Consider the following 15,309-nt stretch of genomic DNA (forward strand, 5'->3'; position numbering starts at 1 on the left):
CTTTCAAGATTACCCACTATATGTTTGTCTAATTATATGTTGTGTTATGAAGACCATGTTATTTGAAATTCAAAAATCTAATGATATAACTAAAAAAATCCACACCAAAAAAGAGCAGATTATAAATCATACAATCTCAAAATACTTTTAAAAGAATTACAGAACCAAATAGGCACAGGTGTGCTCCCAACTTCAATGAAACCAAAACGTGGGTAAAAGTATTTTCAGAAGCACGCCCAGTGGCAGGTGGTGAGCTCTGCCAGCATGACTAATGGGAGAAGAAAAGAGAAACTCAGAGGGAAAGAGGCTGTTGGTAGAAACACCATGATTTATTATTAACTGGGAAAAATGCAGTGTCAAGAAGTGTGGAGTCTTGGCTGACATCAGCGCTCTGAATCAATTTAAACAGTTTTATTTGGGTGAGCTGCAGCCAGAGACAATTGTCCACCTTTGTCATGCCTCAGCACAAAGGGAAGCAAAAGCTGCAATCAGCAGGAGGGATGAAAGCCATGATCTCCAAAAATTATTAGAACCCTTGGTGTATAGGTAGGGAGAAAGCAGTCTTGAAAACACCATAATGATTTCCATAAACAAACACCAGAAGAGGCATGCAAACAACCGCATCTCCATATCAAAACCAACAGCTCCTCAGGGTGCACTCCAGGAGCAAACTGGTGAGCCTTGCCATTGCTATAGCTGCAAACCAGATTTCTATTAGAAGGTAATTGAATCAAGGCGTTTTGATAGGAATGCAGCTTTGATTACTTAGAGCAATCATTTAATTCTTAGCTTGACAGTTGATAAATAGACTCAACTGTAAAATATGCAAAGCTGTAGAATTACCATCAGTCTTTCCCAAAGGGTTTTCTTTATGTCCATTTTATGATATTTTTGCTCCATTTTTCATCTCTTCTCTATGAACCCATATTTATCATGAAAGGCCTGAAGCACTCATCTTTACTGCTTATTTTTTTAATTTGCTATTAGAAATGTTTTATGTTGTTGCTTGTTTTGGCTTGGTTTTTGGCTGTGCATGCAATTAAGACCAGAGAGCTAAAAGGATCAGAGTCATTGAAACTAAAGTCAGGTCAACCCAGAAATTAGCACAAGTGCCAATGTTTTTATACCAGGAACTGTGTGGGTGATGAAGTCTATGTTCGGTAGATAACATTCTCTTTCCACCTGTAGTAGGCAGCGCCCTAGGAAAAGCCATCAGGGTCTAAGCTCTACACTTTGGAACCTGTGGCTGTGAATGTGAAACTTCATTCCCTTAAGTGTGCCATGATACAGTTGACTTTGTAAAAGGTACAGCACTTAACAGGGTGGACATGATCATATGAGGCCTAAAATACAAAGAATTTTCTCTGGTTGGTGGCAGAAAAACAAGACAGAATTGGAAATTAGAGAGTGTCAAAGTTGATGCCTTACTGTTGGCTTTGAAGTTGGAGATTCATGAAAAGGAGAGTCAGAGGTTTGTAGGAGCTGAGAGTGATGATCCACAGAGCCAGTATGGGGATAGAGAGTTCAGTCCTACAACCACAGAAAAAAAAAATATTGTCAACAACTTGAATTAGTTGTAAGTGGGTTCTCCTCAAATCCTCCAGTGGAAAGTCATGTGGCTGACAACTTGATTTGAATCTTCAGAGACTGTCTTGGTCTGGTTTATGCTACTTAAATAGAATATCTGAAATCAGGTAATTTATAAGGAAATTTTTTCCCTTGTGGTTTTGGAGGCTGGGACCTCCAAAACGTGGTGCTGGCATCTGCTCAGTATCTGCTGGGATCTTCTTGTTTCATTAAAACAGGTGGAGGGCATTAATAGAGCAAAATCACCAGAGTGTTAGTTCTTACATTAAAAAAGCTACTTCCAGGATAACTCATTAACACATGCATGCATGGAACCACTCATGAATGTGGAGCTTTTCTGATCCAAACACTTGCTAAGGGTCCTTCCTCTCAATACTGCTGCATTGAGGATTAAGTTTCCAGCACACAGTATTTGGGACACGTTCAAACAACAGCATAGACCCTGAGCAGAGAGCCTACTAAGCTCACCTTGACTTCTGATCTGAAAAGCTGTGAGATCATAAATAGTGCTATTCATGTTAAGTCACTAAGTTGTGGCATTTTTACACAGCTTAACAGATAACTAATATATGGAATTTGGCAGAAAAGGAAGACACATGAGTAATGATTATAGGCAATGTAATGCATGTTGATATCAAGAAAAACTGAAATATACTGTAGTGGTGGGACAGAAGATAGCGTGTCTTACTTTGGACCATCCCTGTGATGCATGACTTCAAATGTGAAGAATGCATGTAAGTTTGGCAGGGAAAAACGATAACAACAGAAATGCTACACAAGAATAGGGTGCAGAATCTGCCCATAGCCAGATTCACAAGAGTTTCCTGGGAAGCAGACTTTGAAATGAGATCCACACACTGGACTTGATCCAAGAGTGCCTTGGCAATCAACACCTGTAGAGGGTGGTAGAATGACGAAGGAATATGAAGAGGGAGAGACTGAGCTGAAGTTCATCTGCAAAACGTCAGCCAACCTCAAAGGGATCTCTAGAGCTGGACAGGCCCATCTGCAATGCTATGGATCAGGTGACTGGTGGACTTTATAACCCTCTGTTAATCAGAGGTAGATGTAGGCTGCCCTTAGGAAGGTAGTTCCTTGGAAATGGCATTTTTCTGCAGCTTACAACATTCCCAGTGAAAGATGACAGCTAAGGGCTTTTTCTGCCAATATGCATTTCTGAAGTGGAGTCTAGGAGGTGTATACAGAAGTACAAAAGGATCTGCCCTGTTTGAAGTCAGGTGAAGTCAAGATTACCAAACAAGAGAATATATAGAAAAAACCAGGGCGGATTAGTAAGAAATTAATCTAAAGTTATAGGTGAGTCTGTTCATGTAGGCCCTTGTGGATCAGGCTAAATAGATAGGATGGGGGGCAGGGGCAATGGAAGGTTTTAGGAAAGGCCTGATTTTTTTTCAACTTTTATTTAATAAATATAAATTTCCAAAGTACAACTTTTGGATTATAGCGGCTTTTCCCCCCATTGCCTCCCTCCCAACCACAATCATCCCATCTCCCACTCCCTCTCCCATCCCATTCTTCATCAAGATTTATTTTCAATTATCTTTATATACAGAACATCAACTTAGTATATACTAAGTAAAGATTTCAACAGATTGCACCCACACAGACACACAAAGTATAGAGTACTGTTTGAATAGTAGTTTTCCTGTTAATTCACATAGTACAACGCATTAAGGACAGAGATCTACATGGGGAGTAAGTGCACAGTGACTCCTGTTGTTGCTTTGACAATTGACACTCTTATTTATGACATCAGTAGTCACCCGAGGCTCTTGTCATTAACTGCCAAGGATATGGAAGCATCTTGAGTTCACAAACTCCAACCTTATTTAGACAAGGCCATAATCAAAGTGGAACTTCTCTTCTCCCTTCAGAAAAAGGTACCTCCTTCTTTGATGGCCCGTTCAGAAAGGACTGACTTGAATTTTTATTAGTTTATATTCTGTAGCTATGGAGAAAGAATGTATGATATAAAACATAAGAAATGTGAATAAAAGATGTGAGTCAAGGTATACACAGAAGGAGTCATCAGAGCTGGGTTTGAGATGTGTGTGATGGACTCAGGTATAATCTTTATAGCACTATATTTTATTTTTTAAATGAGCTCTTGTGATGTGTTTTACTGTTTGAGCAACTGAGTGTGTTGGAACCATCCAATAATATAAGGTATAGAGGTGGAATAGATTTTAATGGGGAAAATAATTTCATTTTGGACATGTTTTTGAGAATTTGGCAAAGCTAGAATTAACTTTTAAGAAGGAGGGAATATAGAAATGGGACAAAGGTGACAGAAACACCCTAGATATGAAATTGGAAAGTCATTGACAGAAAATGACACTGTCTAAAACCTTAGAACATGACATTGACCTTAAGAATATTAATGAACTTTCCAGATAGAGCTCTTTAGCTCTTTGGGCAAAAAAAAAAAAAAAAAAAAAAAAAAAAAAAAAAAAAAAGTAGGAGTGGAATTTGCCTTAACAGATAAGATGTCTGCATTCCATACCAGTGTTCCTGGGTTTGGGTCCCTTCTCTGCTTCTGATCCAGGTTCCTGCTAATGCACATTCTGGTAGACAGCAGGTAATGGCTCAAGCTTTGGGTTTCTTCTACCCATGTTGGAGACTGAGATGGAGATACAGTCTTCTGGGTTTAGCTTGGTCCATCCTCACCTATTACAGGCATTTGAGGAATGAACAAGAAGATGGAAGGTTGGTCTCTCTCACTTTAAAATAATAAAAAAAAATCAAGGAAAGAGTCTCTAAGGGAGATCAAAAGCAGCAAGAGAATGAGAAATCCTGAAGGAATTTTATGTATAGGAAGAGAAAGAAATGCAATCAAAGGCAAGACGGTATGAAAGACTGAATGGTCAATAGTACAAGTGCTGAGCACTAAGCTATGAATGATGAGCAAGAGAAGACACATCCATTGTACACATGGGTTGCAATGAACTGGAGAGAGAGACGTGAAGGCATTGTAGCTGATCGAGTGTAAACAAAGGAGCACCGCACACTGATAAAATTTGATGGTCCTTTATTGCCCACGGTGGAGAGGGGGCTCATGCCCTAAAGAACTCTCCACTCTGAAGCCCAAAGCAACAGGGTTTATAAAGGTAAAAACCACAAAACCAGGAGGGGAATACATGGTTTCTAGGATCAAGGGGAATACATAGTTACTGGGGTCAAGCTGACCTAAAACCTGTGTGAAACTAGTGTCAATTATAATTTTGACAATACCAGTTACAATCTTAACAATTTCAATTATAATCTTGACATTAATCCAGGTATTGGTTTTAATTATATGTAGGACATAGACAAATTACATTTTTATCATTAACCCAGGTGCAGCCTATCCACTTCCAAGCTTGAGCGATCATGCTAGGGGGTTTCTATGCTCTGCCAGGTGTGACGTAGTGGACTGCTATTGTTCAACTGTTTTAGATCATAGTTTCAGACCAGAGTCTCATGTTGTGGGTTGGGGCACCTTCCCAGAATGGAGTGTCAGGTTCTCCAAAATGGAGTTCCTACTGTCAAGGTGTTACTTAAAAGGGAATAATTACTGTTATGATTTGCACATGATTTGATTCCCAAAACTCATACAGACAACTGAATCCCAAACTCTGTTAATGATTAACTAATCCATGTTACTGGTTGATGGATTAGGGTGCTGACATGGTCTGATTATGATGCCTGAAGTGGGAGGCCTTTCAGAAGTGATTGGATTGTTTGGGTGGAGCCCATGATCAATTCACAATGGCATTGGAAGGAAAGACGACATAAAGAGAGATGCAGAGCATGCACCCTGTGTCTCTCTGCTTCCCAGCTCAACATGTGATCCTCTCTCCACACACATTCCACCCTCATCAGATGTCTTACTCACTGGGCTTTCTGGTCATCAACTGTGGACCTCAAAACTTGTAACTCAAGATTAGCATTCTTCCAGAGATGCTCCTCTCAAGAATTTAGTTAAAGCAATGACAAACTGACTAACACAAATACCTATACACATTCGAGATTACTTCTGTGGTAAATTCCATGAATACACAACATAGGCTCTCTACAGGCTACAATAGGGAGGTCTGACCTCATTTGGGATATCGATGAAATCATCTCCAAGGAATTTCTGTTTGAACTGAAATCTGAAGTATTTAATCTGGGCCCCCCAAAATTCATCATCCGAGCCCCTAGTAGCTCTGTCTTTGAGCACATTTGGAGACAATGTCTCTAAAGAGGAAATTAAGCTAAAATGAGGTCACTTGGATAGGGCTTGATCACATGATTGATGTTCTTGGGAGAAGAAATTAGAATTCAGATGCCCACTGACCGAAGTTTTGTGAAGACGCAGAAAGAAAACAGCTGTCTAGAAGTCAAAGAGAGAGGCCTCAGAGGAAACCAGACCTGCCCACACATTGATTTTAGATTCTAGACTTTAAATATGTGAAGAAAAGCAGTATGCTGTTGCAACCAATCAGTCTGTGGCTCTCGGTACATTGGGGCTGGCACTGTGGTGTAGCGGGTAAAGACACCACCTGCAGTGCCAGCATCCCATATGGGTGCCAGTTCAAGTTCAGGCTGCTCAACTTCCAGTCTAGCTCTTTTCTAGGACCTGGAAAAGCAGTGTGCTTGGGCCTTGCACCTGCATGGGAGACTGGGAAGAAGCTCTTGGCTCTGGATTGGCGTGGCTCTAGCCATTGTGGCCATTTGGGGAGTGAAACAGAGGGTGGAAGACTTCTTTCTCTCTCTCTCTCTGTCTCTCTCTCTTTCTCTCCCCCCCACCTTGCCTCTACCTTTGTAACGCTGCCTTTCAAATAAATAATCTTTAAAAAAATAACTAATACATATGTGGGTAGGAATCCACCTACCAGAGGGGGAAGATGACAATGTAGACACTGGGGGAAGTCAACAGGTATTTCATAGGTTGCATGAATAGACCTGGATAGGGGAGGAATTGGATATTGGAGGAGGAAGCTTGTTGTTAGAAGATTGTGGATCATCAACATAGCTTACAGTGGGTGGAGGCTATATCCAGGATGTGGGAAGTTGGGAAACTGACAGGTGAATGAGAGTGGTGGAAGCTAAGACAGTGGTCAGCTGCACAAAGTCAGTGCTTTCTGAGTCTTAGACCTTGAGATTAGATTCTGTATATAGAAAATTAAAACACATGTACTGTCATGTAACTTACAGATGATTCCAAAAGTCTGACCTTATGAAAGTAAATATATTAATCCTTATTTACTGTTGTGTTAAGTATTTTAAACAGGAACAAGCTTCCTAAGAGCTTATATTCAGTCAAAGAATTAGATCTGGTTACATGGGTAGTTATGACTAAGGAAGGGAATTTAGGGTGGGGACACATTTGATGATTGAGATGAGAGGCACAAGAAGGGGAGAAGGAAAGATTCAGGAGAGGGAAAAGTAGCAGGTAAAGCCAGGTGTTGGTGAGAGGAAGCACTGAGAAATCATGAATCTGCTATGTTCAGTGCCCCTGTGGGACGGGAGGTCACCTGAGCAGGCAGCAAGCGCCTGACATTTGTCATCATGGCACCCAGCAGACACGGAGCCTTGCTGCCTCTGAACAGCATGCAGGCACCAAGTCATACAGTGTGTCTGGGGACAGCCACACAGTCCTGCTGGGCTGGTCCCGCCAGGGGGCTGCTTTCCTGTGGAGTTTCCATGATGGTAGAGACAGAGGGAGCTCAGATAGTTGGAAAACTGCAGCTCTTAGGAGGTGCAGAGGCCATCTGGCAAGATTCAGAATCAGGGAGAGAGAGTCTTAAAGTGACAGCATCCCTTTAGTCAACACAGTTACTATGCACTGGTTAGAGTACAAGGACCATGCTAGGTGTGGGGATGGTCCCTGAGAAAGAAGTTGTTTTCTCTCTAGTGGCTTTCCCACCCAGATGCATCAAGTGCAGAGTTAGCAGGAATTCCAGATGTGCTCAGGACTGGATACGAATTCTACCTGCCAGGTATGTTTGAGTTCAATTTTTGATTTGAATTAATTGGATTCTCAGATCCTTTCTTCCAGTCACACACAGACAGAATGGCTTGTGTAAGGCCATCATTGAAGAGTGGAGACAAATGCAGCAATGGTAGCCAAATAATAATAGTGAGAAGGTAAACACTGAATACTTTGAATTTATTTTAGGACAACTCAACATAGAATCCTGGGCTCTGTGTATTTATAAATCCCATTGGTTTATGTAAATGAAATGATGATGTGGCTTTGTGCTTTTCCTTTGCAGTCAATGTCAAACTCAAATTTTTCTTTCTAGGAGCTGATGGGTTGGAGAACCAGGAGAGACATGGTATAGCTTTCATTGCTTCCATGGAGGACAACACATTTTCAGTGACTTGACTCTGTGTCAGTCATTATGTTGGGTATTTTGCACACAGTAAGCAACTTAATTCTTCTAACACTGGAAAGCTATTATTATTAAACTCTTGCAAGAAAGCATCTGTATTTCAAAGAGTTTTCGGTGACTTTTCCCATCACCCAGAATAGATCCAGCAAGCCCAAGCAAGCAGAACCCTACAACTCCTGCCCTTCCCTTGCACCGTGCTGCAGGCCTTCCTTGAGGAATAGAAGACCCTGACAAAGTAGGTTCCACATAAGACACTAAGCCCCCAGTTCATCACCAGTAGCTTGAAGGAATTGGACAGCCGCTCAAGTTCCTTTCCCTTTCAAAACAGAGCATTTTCTCAAGCCCACAGACACCCAGGGCTTTTCTAGTTACATCTCCTGTGCTGATCAACTTTCTGTATCCAGTAAGCAAAGCGAAGCGTGTTCTTTCTCTCTCTAACTGCTCTTGGCGTTGTAACTCTTATCTTTATTGCTACCCCTGCAAGGAGGAGTAAGTCATTATGTATGTGTTTGTGTTGGCATTTTTTCTCCTTTCTCTCTTTCAAAGTTAATCAGGTTCCCTCCATGTAATTTTTTATAAAGTAAGTTTCAGCCACAAATTAGTCATTGCATTGGGCTTTTCAGGGTTGTATTAAGTCGTTCGTCATAGATGCTGCCGATAATAGTTAGCTTAGGCTAAACGTTTCCTTGTTCAGGGTATTTATCACATCCTGTAGCTGCCATTCCTGTGAAAATAAAAGGTGTGTGCAGGGAGGGGGTGAACTAGCTCACAGGAGGTGCAGGATAATGAATGTGAAAGAGCTGGGTAAACTGTAGTCGGGAGGTGGTTATTGCTGGCATTGCATCATTCTGTGGCAGGCTTCATCACTGAATGATGGGCGTGGCAAACAGGGAGTATATGCGGGTTCACAAGTAAGTGGGGCTGAGTAGGGGGAAGACCTCTGTGTCTGGGAACCAATGCTGCCTCAACTTGACTTTGGGCAGACCATGTACTCTTCCCAATCTCAGGATCCTCACTGGAAAAGTGTGAATTGGAGTTTTCATCCCATGTGGCTATTGCGAGATTTAAACAAAATCAAACCTCTCAGCCCGATATCTGGCATTTGATAGATTTTTGCTTCCTGCCATTCCAGTATCTGGTTAGAAAATCTCCAGAGAAAATCAGACTGCTAAATGGAATGTCCATGTCCTGGATCTGGTGTAGGTGTGCCCCGTGAAGACACTCTTTGAGGTGCACTCCCTTGGATTTGGCGGCTCCCACTACACTGTCCTGGTCTTTCATTCCGGTCAGTCCTAATCTGTTGTTTCAGGAGTAACTTTTGGCACCAGGTTCATGTTCATACAGTCCTGACATCTAGTATATAACCAACCCCGGTTCTTACTTAATACTCTTTATGCATGACCTTCAGTAGCGCATCCAATAGTTTCCATCACTTCTGGAATAATCACTAAATAAACCCCAGTTCCTGGATATGGTCCACCTCTCAGATCACTTGCTGACTCCTCTAGAGAGTATACAGGATTAGGTATTTATGTAAAAAGTAGTATGGTGGCCAGCATTGTGGCAAAGCAGGTAAAGTCTCTGCCTGTAACACTGGCATCCCATGTGGGCCCCAGTTCAAGTCCCAGATGCTCTGCTTCTAATCCAGATCTCTACTAATATCCTGGGAAAAGCAGCAGAGGGTGCCTAAATACTTGGGCTCCTGCCATCCAAGTGGGAGACCTGGATGAAGCTCCTGGTCCCTGGCTTCAGCCTGGCTCAGTCCTGGCTAATGTGGCCACTTGGAGAGTAGACCAATGTATAGAAGATCTCTCTCTCTCTCTCTCTCTCTCTGTCTGTCTGTCTCACCCTGCCTCTCTGTAACTTTGACTTTCAAATAAATAAATAAGTCAAAAGATAATATACAAAGTATCTCATTTTCTCTAAGAGTAAATGCTCAGTAATGACGTCTTCAATGAATAAGCAGTTACATGGTTACATAAGGGGGGATTATGTTTAATCTTGTTTTTGTTTATTGCTGTTATCAACATCATTATCATATCATCATCATCACCATCATCATCATCATTATCGCCACTTAAATGCTCTCAGTCTCAGTTTGACAGATTTGTATTTTTTCTTTCCAAGCTTATTGGATTCTCCAGGAGAGTTGGTACCACTCAGATTTTTTAACAAATGACAAGTGATCACTTCATTCTTGAGCTTCTATTTGACCATCTGATTCTTCACTCTCTCTTGGTGACGGCAGAAGTGGTAGGGGACAGAGCATGTGTCATGAGAATCTCTAAAGGAGAAAGATCACCGAGTCCTGAAGTGAAAAGACATTAGGGACATGGTGAGCAGCAAGGGCTTGAACTTTCCCAAGCAAATATGGACGTGTGGTCAGCCTTGGCGGAGAAGCCTGACATGGCGATTCAGAAGCTCGGGTTTAGTAGTTGAGAAGGTCCGGGTTCAAGCCTAGACTCCTTAACCTTGTGCTGGTGGGGAAATGTCATAACTTTTCCAAGGCTATGTTAGTGTTTTGTACACCTCTTGCGAAGGTTAACTTCCTCATGTGGAGAGTGTTGGACTCACAGTTGATGCCATGGACAACTATAGCTACAATTATTACATAGTCCTGTGTTTTCATCATTCATAGAAAGGAGTTGAGACTTTGAGTGGTTATGTGATATGCCCTGCGTTGAATAGAGGCAAGTCTAAAAGAATCGAGGCTTGTAGAATCCCACTGAGTCCTGTGTCTACCATGAAGAGCTAGTCTTTTATTTTTTCTTTACCACAAGCCACCAGTACTATGCTTGGTACATGCTGTGAAACTGAGGATCTCATGCTAATAAATGCCATTTTAAATGTATTCCCTTTTATTCATTCAACAAAGATTTACTAAGTGTCCATTATTTCCTAAGCCTTGACCTATAGCTAGGGGAAAGAAATGGAAGTAAGTAAAGATGGCAGCCTTGCCTTCATGAAGCTTGGTCCCCATCCCCAGATTTGTATCACATGCATTGTATCAGATGCTGGTTTTTCTTCACTAGCTATGAGAAACAGAAAATGAGGATGTTTGATTTAATAGGTTTTCAGTTCACTGCTTTTATTCCAAGAGCAATTTTCATTCCAATTCTCTGACCTTACTAGTGTCACTGAGAAGAGATAATTCTTAAATACCCAACAAGATGAAACACATGGTTTCTTTCTTTTGGTGAATACATAAAGATGTTTTTCAAAGTCTATTTCTGAACACTTTTTTGTGCAAACAAATTTTATATATGATGCTTTAAAGAAATGAACAACTAAGCCACGCACACAGGAATCTTTGTTTGAATCCTAATTCAAATGGTTCATGGAAATATTTGGCTCTTGTTCAAGGGACCACAGTACTCCCTAATTACTGCTAAGCATTATCATGTAATCTAACCACACAGGTCAGCTGCTTTTAGATGTAAGAAAGGACAAATGCAGTAGGCTGAGTCTTCATATTCAAAAAGAAACTGGTCAACAGATATATAGTACATATCTACTACATAAAGACCAATGTTGTAGATATTTCTTGTACAAACAAGAAAGACTTAATCTTTATCCTCAATGAGCTTACACTGTTGAGGAAGAAACAGAAGTAAACATATAACCAACAATACAAGATTAGGATAATGTTAGGTCCTCATAATGCCTATGGAAATGAAAAAAAAAATGATCTGCAAATTAAAGGGTAACTGGGGGCACTGACTTATCTGGGTTGGGGGAGGCCCTGGGATGACATATGGGTTGACTGAGTGATGGCAAGGTAATGGTCAAATGAATACCGTAGGGAGAGCATTTCAATTAGAAGAGACAGAAGATAAAAAGAATTTGAAATGAATACACTCAGGGTGATGCCCATTGGGCAGCAAGATGGTCATTGAGGGTGGAGCCTAGGAATGAGGAAGACAGTAACCTGAGAAGTTTGTGACAGAGGCAAGTACTGCCTCATGCATAGCCTTGGAGAATATCGTAAAGAGCTTGAGGCATGATTTTATACTGGGAATTTTTCACCATCTGATTATAAAGCTCACTCTCCCATCTTGGTGGAAAGCAGCCTGCAGGGTATAGGTGTGGAGATGAGAATCCTGATCAGGATGATGACCCTGGATCTGGGTGATGGATTCCAGTTGAATTTGGTGTCAGGATGATGAGAAAAGGCAGGATTTTGGATACATTTTGGAAGACCAGCTCATAGCACTTACTTTTGGGTAGAATTGAGGTAAAGGGGAACAAAAACAAATCAAGGACTGCTCAGAGTTTTGAACATTGACTACCAGTTTCATGCTGGTGCCATTTCCTGAGATAGGGAAGCATAAAGGAGAGTGGACTTTGGTGGGGGCTGCATGGGATGAGGACACGAAGGTTTTTTGAGGCCAGATTACATTTCAGATCCCGTTAGATTTGTAAGTGGAAATGCTGAATAGGATGTTTTCTCTATGAGCCTGGGTATCAGAGACATCATCAGGGCTTGAAAGGCAAATTTGCCGCCTTTCTGTGTTGAGAGTATTTAAAGACAGGAAACTGAATAGACTCACCTAAGAAAACAGTGTGGGAAAATAAGACAAGAAGTTTGGAAATGGAACTCAAAGAACCCCAAAATTTAGAGACTTGGCAGAGAGGTAGAGACAACATAAGGCCGCTGATAAGAATCATTGATGTAGGAGGAAATCAGCATAGGAGACATGTTCTTTCACAACAATATTTCCCAGATGATCCTTGTTAAGCCCTGTGTCTTCTTTTCTGTCCACTTGGCAGCTGGTTTGACACATCCCATCTTGTCCTGCTCTATCCTCAGCTGCTTCAATTCAACATGTCCAGATTTCCCAGTTCTGTTTTCATGTAGACTGATATTTCAACAAACATTCAAGTTCTGCTCCAACTAGACATTCATTTTTGAGATGTGTGAGTTTATGATACTTGTGTGGACACTCTCTGGGCCAGAGCATAAGCTTTGAAATAGAGAACTGAGAAAGCAGAAACAAAACCAAAACATTGTGTTTGGAGAGTCTTTGATTATATTCATTCATTTAATTCCATCCAACAGACAGCGTTTCTGTGCCTGCTTGGAAACAAATAAGGACTGTGGATTTAATCTTTGGATCTTCTCCGACTCTGGGGAGGTGATGTCTCATAAGTGAATTGCCATGGACTTTTCACAGGAAGGTCTGGAACAAAATGTCTTGTGGTGCCTGAATAGACCAGCACACCCCTTTGCCCATTAGAGTCTCCCTTTTCTAGACTTTCGAGTTCTCCCATAGGCAAGAGCTGTATGCCAATAATAATAATAATAGTAATAATAATAATAATAATAAAATCAACTAATACAGATCGAGCTAGGCACTGTGCAATACAGAGCTTTATATAACCTCCCAAATAGGCAAGTGTTATTATCTCAACTTTTCAGATGAGTAAATTGAAGCTTAGATTAGAACATTCCTAAAATCAGATAGCAAGTAAGTGCCCAGACTGCAAATTGAACGTAGGTTTGTTTGATTTCAAGCCTATATTTTAGGCCAGTGCTTAAATCACCTGAGAAACATGTACAAGGCCACATTCTGGGGGCCAGTGCTATGGCACAGTGGGTTAAGCAGCCACCTTCAGTGTTGGCATCCCATATGGCAACCAATTTGTTTCCTGACTGATCTACTTCTGATCCAGTTCCCTTTTAATGCAGCTGGAAAAGCAGTGAAAGATGGCCCAAGTGCTTGGGCCCCTGCCACCCATGTGAGAGACGCAGGGAAGCTCTCGGTTCCTGGCTTCAGCCTGGCCCAGTCCTGGCCTTTGTGGTCATCTGGGAGTGAATCAGCAGATGGAAGATCTCTCTCTCTTTCTAACTCCCCTACCCCATAATTCTGCTTTTCAAATAAATCTTTAAAAAATTTAAAAAAATAGAAAAATCACATTCTGATTCAGGAGGTCTAGGATAGGGCCTAGGTTTTTTTTTTAATTTTTTTAAGTTTTTTTTTTTTTTTTTTTTTTATATTTTGACAGGTAGAGTTATAGACAGTGAGAGAGAGAGACAGAGAGAAAGGTCTTCCTTCCGTTGGTTCACTCACCACATGGAGCGGCACTGCGTTGATCCAAAGCCAGGAGCCAGGTGCTTCTTCCTGGTCTCCCATGCGGTTGCAGGCGCCCAAGCACTTGGGCCGTCCTCCACTGGCCTCCTGGGCCACAGCAGAGAGCTGGACTGGAAGAGGAGCAACCAGGACTAGAACCCAGCACCCATATAGGATGCCGGCACCGCAGGCGAAGGATTAACCAAGTGAGCCATGGCGTCGGCCCCCTAGGTTTCTGCATTTCTGTCCACCTCTAGGTGATGCCGGTGCTACTGACTCATGGAGCCCTCTGTGAGTGGCCAGACCCCAAACATCTGCATTCTTCTACCTCTCATGACCTGGCATCATGTTTGCTGTGCTAGGGGTGTCAGGCAAGTGCATACGCAGAGAAGGAACACGGGGCAAAGAGAAAACAGAAGTCTTCCCATCTGCTTAGGGAAGCTCAAATCTGAAAGTACAATCTGATCTCCACATGCCTTGAGTCCCAACTGAGAAAGGAGAGATTTCAATTCTGTTATTTTTGTGATTGGGTTATTGTACACAGCTGAGTAAAGACACTCATCAATCATATTTTGGCTAAAGTTTAAAGTTAGAAATGAAAGGAATCCTGAATTGGGCAGGAACACACCTCTTTGTACTGTGTATATAATAAGAAGGGGAACTTAACCCAGTTTTTTTTCAGGCTTTAACACAAATTACATTGTGGTGTGTGTGTGTGTGTGTGTGTGTGTGTGTTAATTACTTTGCCTGTGTTCTTTTTCTCTTCACTAAATCTGAAGTTCTCACAGCCTTATCTTCTTTCCTTCACACTGCTCATAACAGAGGGTCAGGTTCCTCTGCTTCACAAAGGGAGGAATAGGATCGGTGCTGTGGCTCACTTGATTAATCCTCTGCCTGCGTGCCGGCATCCTATATGGGCACCGGGTTCTAGTTCCGGTTGCTCCTCTTCCAGTCCAGCTCTCTGTTGTGGCCCGGGAAGGCAGTGGAGGATGGCCCAAGTGCTTGGGCCCTGCACCCGCATGGGAGACCAGGAGAAGCACCTGGCTCCTGGCTTCAGATTGGAGCAGCTCCAGCCGTAGCGGCCATTTGGGGAGTGAACCAACAGAAAGAAGACCTTTCTCTCTGTCTTTCTCTCTCACTGTCTAACTCTATCTGTCAAACAAACAAACAAACAAACAAACAAAGGGAGGAATAGACAACACAGATAAGTTAAAGCAGGCCCAAGGTCAAGGTCACCCTGGGAATTAGTGATAAAACAAGAAGTAGATCCC

The 15,309-nt window shown here is 41.9% G+C and overlaps 1 pseudogene; it reads right to left on the reverse strand.

Moving 5' to 3' along the window:
* The window catches only part of LOC100349819 (aconitate hydratase, mitochondrial-like), a 115,018-nt pseudogene that overhangs the window by 47,683 nt on the left and 52,026 nt on the right, over positions 1–15,309 (reverse strand).

This window comes from Oryctolagus cuniculus, chromosome 2 (genome assembly GCF_964237555.1).
Source record: "Oryctolagus cuniculus chromosome 2, mOryCun1.1, whole genome shotgun sequence".
Taxonomy (NCBI): domain Eukaryota; kingdom Metazoa; phylum Chordata; class Mammalia; order Lagomorpha; family Leporidae; genus Oryctolagus; species Oryctolagus cuniculus.